Source organism: Pongo abelii, chromosome 6 (genome assembly GCF_028885655.2).
Source record: "Pongo abelii isolate AG06213 chromosome 6, NHGRI_mPonAbe1-v2.0_pri, whole genome shotgun sequence".
Lineage (NCBI taxonomy): Eukaryota > Metazoa > Chordata > Mammalia > Primates > Hominidae > Pongo > Pongo abelii.
The window spans coordinates 53,272,743-53,278,932 of record NC_071991.2 but is presented as its reverse complement, the minus strand read 5'-3'; positions in this window follow the sequence as shown (position 1 = coordinate 53,278,932).

The following is a 6,190-nucleotide window of genomic DNA, read 5'->3' as shown; positions in this document are numbered from 1 at the left end:
TGGGCAACACAGGGAGACTCTATCTCCACAAAAAAATTAAAAATAAGCTGGACATGGTGGCGTGCACTGTGGTATCAGCTACTCAGGAGGCTGAAGTAGGAGGATTTCGTGAGCCCAGGAGGTTGAGGCTGCAGTGAGCTGTGATTGTGCCACTGAATTCCAGCCTGGGATACAGAGTGAGTCTCCATCTCAGGAAAAAAGAAACAAAAGAAAAGAAATTAAAAGCATTACAGGGTAGCCCATTCAGAATGAAGGCTCAAACTAAAAGAGGTTTCTTTAATGGAACTGGCAAAGCAGTTGGCCACTTGTTCATTCTGAAGGCATCTACTAGGAACACAGGCTACCTGAAATGAGGAGGCCCTAGATGTGCAAGACTTAGCGCTCTTTCAAAAGCTTCACACAAAGCCTTTCTTTAAATCCTGACACCCTTTAAAAGCAGCTGGCTGAGATCACACAGCCAATTTCTAATGCCTAATTATCACTTGAAAAGGCAGAGGCTGGTGTGGAAGGATTGAGGAAGAACCATAAAGGACTCAAGCAGTGTTTCCTTTTAAATGCAATTAAGTGAATTTTCCCTGTGCTGTCCAGGTTGTTTTCTTAAAACAAGGATAGACTGAGATCCCATGTGGTTGTGAAAATAAGTTAGCAAAGCAATTATTTTTGCTAGCTGAGAATAAGAGGCTGGTTACATGATGGATTTTGTAGAATCTCTGTCATCCTGTGTAAATGAGGCTCCCTTGCCACTTGTAATTTGTAAGTGTGAAAGTGTTACTCAAAAATCTCCCCAAGGCAGGGAGTGAATGCGCAGGAGATGCATGAACTGAGAATATACTCTGCCAGTTTTCCTGGACATGGAATTGCCTTTGAACTTGCTATAATATATTATGTCTGCAGAGTTTCAGAACACTGTAATGGCCTTCATTCTTGACCCAAAAATCAGGGCAGAAGACTCTCCACAAGTAAATGTATTTATGGGGAAAACAATGTGTTATTTGAAATGAGCTCTGCCTTGCACACTCCAAGCTATCAGCTTACCCTCCTGAAGAAGAAGAGGATAGGTGTATCCTCACCTTCAGTGGCAGGTCCTTCCAGCAAGATGAGACTCCTCCAAGGAAATTGCAGAAGACTTCCTGAGAAGGAACAACAGAAAATAGAAGACAATTTTGCTTATCCTGGAAAACGTGGCTATTCCATCTGATGTCAAATATGTATTTTGAGCGTGGAACAAAGAGTATAATACAGATCCTCGTGTTCTTATAATTATGTGTTAGGGTTTCAGAAAAACAATATATACTTTAATATCCATCCATCAAATCATATGTATTTTATTTAAAGGTACTACTTAAATAATGCCTTTCAGAAAAGGAAGACTGTGCTCTGAGCCCTTGCATTTGCTCAGTCTTTTTCCCATTTCATCTCATTTGAACCTCAAATTCAATCATGAAAAAACTAAGTACCCAGGGAAGCTGAGATGGAGAAGAAGCCAGAAGAAACTCAGGTCTCTGAACTCTTAGCCTAGTGCTGTTTATATAGTGTGAAACTATTCTGAAAATAGGGTCCAAAAACACAGGAGGTTAAAGAAGGAGATCATTCCATGATCCAGAAAGAGTAAATTATACAAGTGCCTTCTGATGGTTTTCTCCACCCTCTCTCTCAATTTTTGAATAAGTATATTAATAAATATGTTCAACTTTCCAGTACTCAAAATTTAATCATTATTCTCAATCCGACATTTTAAGGAGGTGATAAGGTTATTTTTGTCTTCCCCCGCCCCACTCCATTCTCCATATTATCCATTCTCTACATTGCAATTAAAGTGACCCTTTTCAAACAAATCTGAGCAAGTGGGAGCCCTCCTTAAGATCTTCTCCTTGCTTAGAATAAAGGTAGAGATCTCAAGCCTGGGGCCTGCTTCCCCCCACCCTGCTTTGGATTCCAGTGACATTGGCCTCTGCCATGGCTGGGGACCCTCCTCTCCCTTCCCTCCTACCCATTCCCTACTCTTTGCCCCTCACCACCCAGTGAAGATCCGCTCATCCTCTAAAGCTCAGCAAAGTGCCACTTTCTCGAGGAGAAACTCTTCCTTGCCTTCTTAATTAGATCAGGAGAAACCTGATCACAAGCCATGCTATTCTTTTTCTCCATAGTTCTTACCTCTTCTTGTGATCATCTATTTGTATAACTGATTAGTGTTTGTCTCCTCACTGTTGTGTAAGGGCCATAAACACAGGGATATCAACTGGTTTTGTACCACTTGTCCTTTGTACCTGGCATAGGGTTTACCATGATGTAGATGATCAAAAAATCTACAGTGAGTGGGTGAGTGAATGAATGAATGAACGAATAAAAAGACTTTGTAAGAAGCCAAGCCTAACAGCCTAAGTTTGCCTTACCATTTGCCTAATTGCAGGAACACAAGGTTACTTACTCCGATAATAGACTAGGTAGTCACTATGGAGCCGAACACAAATGTCAGCCACAGGAAGGTGGTCTGCTTCCTAGACCCATTGTCTCCTCTGTGGCACCAGGGAGTCCTCCCAATATGCAGCCCATCTCCCGAAAAACAGTTTCCTGTCTATCAAATCCTCCTACTCTCAGGAGTCAGTAGAGGCAGAGAGAGCAGGGGTCAGCTGCTTGCCCACCTGAGGGCTCTGGTGTCATGGCTTCAGAATGCCATAGTCAGCTGTGTTAATCCCTTTTCATGCTGCTAATGAAGACATACCCAAGACTGGGAAGAAAAAGAGGTTTAATGGACTTACAGTTCCACATGGCTGGGGAGGCCTCACAACCATGGTGGAAGGCAAGGAGGAGCAAGTCACAATTTACATGGATGGCAGCAGGCAAAGAGAGAGAGTTTGTGCAGGGGAACTCCTCTTTTTAAAACCATCAGATCTCATGAGACTTATTCGCTATCATGAGAACAGCACGGGAAAGACCTGTCCTCAAGATTCAATTACCTCCCACCAGGTCCCTCCCACAACATGTGGGAATTCAAGATGAGATTTGGGGGGGACAGAGCCAAACCATATCATTCCGCCCCAACCCCTCCCAAATCTCATGTCCTCACATTTCAAAACCAATCATGTCTTTTCAGCAGTCCCCCAAAGTCTTAGCTCATTTCTGCATTAACTCAAAAGTCCACAGTGCAAAGTCTCATCTGAGACAAGGCAAGTCCCTTCTGCCTATGAGCCTGTAAAATCAAAAGCAAGCTAGTTACTTCCTGGATACAATGGGGATAAAGGTATTGGGTAAACACAGCCACTCCAAATGGGAGAAATTGGCCAAAACAAAGGTGCTACAGGGCCCATGCAAGTCCCAAATCCAGCAGGGCAGTCAAATCTTAAAGCTCCAAAATAATCTCCTTTGACTCCATGTCTCACATCCAGGTCACGCTGATGCAAGAGGTGGGCTCCCATGGCCTTGGGCAGCTCTGCCCTGTGGCTTTGCAGGGTATAGTCCCCCCTGGCTGCTTTCACAGGCTGGTGTTGAGTGTCTGCAGCTTTTCCAGGTGGATGGTGCAAGCTGTCAGTGGATCTACCATTCTGGGGTCTGGAGGACAGTGGCCCTCTTCCCACAGCTCTACTAGGTGGTACCCCAGTAGGGACTCTGTGTTGGGGCTCCAACCCCACATTTCCCTTGCACACCACCCTAGCAGGGTTCTCCATGAGGACTCCGCCCCTGCAGCAAACTTCTGCCTGGACATCCAGGCATTTCCACATATCCTCTGAAATCTAGGTGGAGGTTCCCAAACCCCAATTCTTGACTTCTGTGCACTCGCAGGCTCAACATCATGTGGAAGCTGCCAAGGCTTGGGGCTTGCACTCTCTGAAGCCACAGCCTGAGCTGTATCTTGCCCCTTTTTAGTCATAGCTGGAGAGGCTGGGATGCAGAGCACCAAGTCCCTAGACTGCACACAGCAGAGGGACCCTGGGTCTTGCCCACAAAACCAGTTTTTCTTCCTACATCTCCAAACCTGTGAGATGAGGGGTGCTGCAAAGATCTCTGACATGGCCTGGAGACATTTTCCCCATTGTTTTGGTGGTTAACATTTGGCTCCTCATTACTTGTGTAAATTTCTGCAGCTGGCTTAAATTTCTTCTCAGAAAATAGGATTTTCTATTGTCAGGCTGCAAATTTTCCAAATTTTTATGCATTTCCCTTTTAAAACTGAATGCTTTTAACAGCACCCAAGTCACCCCTTGAATGCTTTGCTGCTCAGAAATTTCTTCTGCCAGATATTGTAAATAATCTCTCTCAAGTTCAAAGTTCCACAAATCTCTAGGGCAGGGATAAAATGCCACCAGTCTCTTTGCTAAAATATAACAAGAGTCACCTTTCCTCCAGTTCCCAACTAGTTCCTCATCTCCATCTCAGACCACCTCGGACTGGATTTCATTGTCTATATAATTATCATCATTTTGTTCAAAGCCACTCAAAAGTCTCTAGGAAGTTCCAAACTTTCCCACATTTTCCTGTCTTCTTCTGAGCCCTCCAAACTGTTCCAACCCCTACCTGTTACCCAGTTCCAAAGTCGCTTCCACACTTTTGGGTATCTTTTTGGCAGTGCCCCACTCTACTGGTACCAACTTACTGTATTAGTCTGTTTTCATGCTACTGATGAAGACATACCCAAGACTTGGAAGACTTGGAAGAAAAAGTTTAATGGACTTGCAGTTCCACATGACTGGGGAGGCCTGGCGATCATGGCAGAAGGCAAAGAGGAGCAAGCCATGTCTTACATGGATGGCGGCAGGCAAAGAGAATTTCTGCAGGGGAACTCCTCTTTACAAAACTATCAGATCTCATGAGACTTATTCATGATCACAAGAAGAGCATGGGAAAGACCTGTCCCCATGATTCAATTACCTCCCACCAGGTCCCTCCCACAACATGTGGGAATTCAAGATGAGATTTGGGGGGGACAGAGCCAAACCATATCACTAGCCAAGATGAGGACCTCACAGATGCTGAAGTTGGGGAGTTTCACTATAAGAGGTATGGGGCAGGGGGTGCTGTCCTTTGGCATCTAAGACATCTACTTTATAAGATGCTGGATTATCACCATGTGTTCTCACCCAGTTGGTTATGTAGCATGAGGGAAAAATACCAATCATCGCTGATATTTGAGAACTAACCTAATGACAAAAGAAAAACAAATTTTTAGGTTCATCATGTAAAAATATTCCAACAACTGTAGTCATTTGTGGAACTATTTATTATTAACAATATGTATTATTACTGTTATTATTGCAATAGCAATTAAGTTCCTCATTAATTATATGTAAAGGCCTTTTTTTTGTGTGTGAGAAAAAGTCTTGCTCTGTCACCCAGAGCAGAGTGCAGTAGCACGATCTCAGCTCACTGCAACCTCTGCCTCCCAGGTTCAAGCGATTCTCCTGCCTCAGCCTCCTGAGTAGCTGGGATTACACGTGCCCAGTGCCACATCTGGCTAATTTTTGTATTTTTAGTAGAGATGGGGTTTCGCCATGTTGGCCAGGCTGGTCTCAAACTTCTGACCTCAAGTGATCTGCCTGCCTTGGCCTCCCAAAGTGCTGGGATTACAGGTGTGAGCCACAGCACCCAGCCTGTAAAGGCATCTTTGTCCAATTTCTTTTCTAATCATAGAATAACCGTCTCTGTATTTTGAGTCTGTCTTCTCCATGTGTTGACATTATAGCCCAGATGCTCACAGCTTATGCTGGGCAAACTTGAACTAGTAGATATAACTTTCATTCTTCTTGACCTTGGGCCTACAGAGTTTTGTTCCATCCCATTGGCTATAACCCATAGTCCTGTGCATCTTAGAGTTCTGAGAATAAATGTCCCCTTGTGCACTAAATACCTTAACAAGCTGAGGTAAACAGGTCTGAGACTCATCAGTACCTAAATCATCCCTACTGTTCCATGGGACTTCTAAGAGAGTCTGCTGGTAGTGTGGCATTAAGGACCCTGTGAGCCCATGCCTACTTGTGCATAGGTCTTAGAAGAATTTGCATTTGCCATGAGTTTTGCTGGGACCTCCTGTTACAAAGATCCCTGATCTTTTGATGGTTTTGCTGGACAGCTAAGGACCAACTGTGTGCCTCATTGCTGTTATCCTGGCAACCATCCTTTGTTCTTTGGTGTCTCTGTGGCTGGATCCAGGGCTGATTTAGGTGAGGCAAGTAAGGTGTCTGTGGTGCAAAGTGGA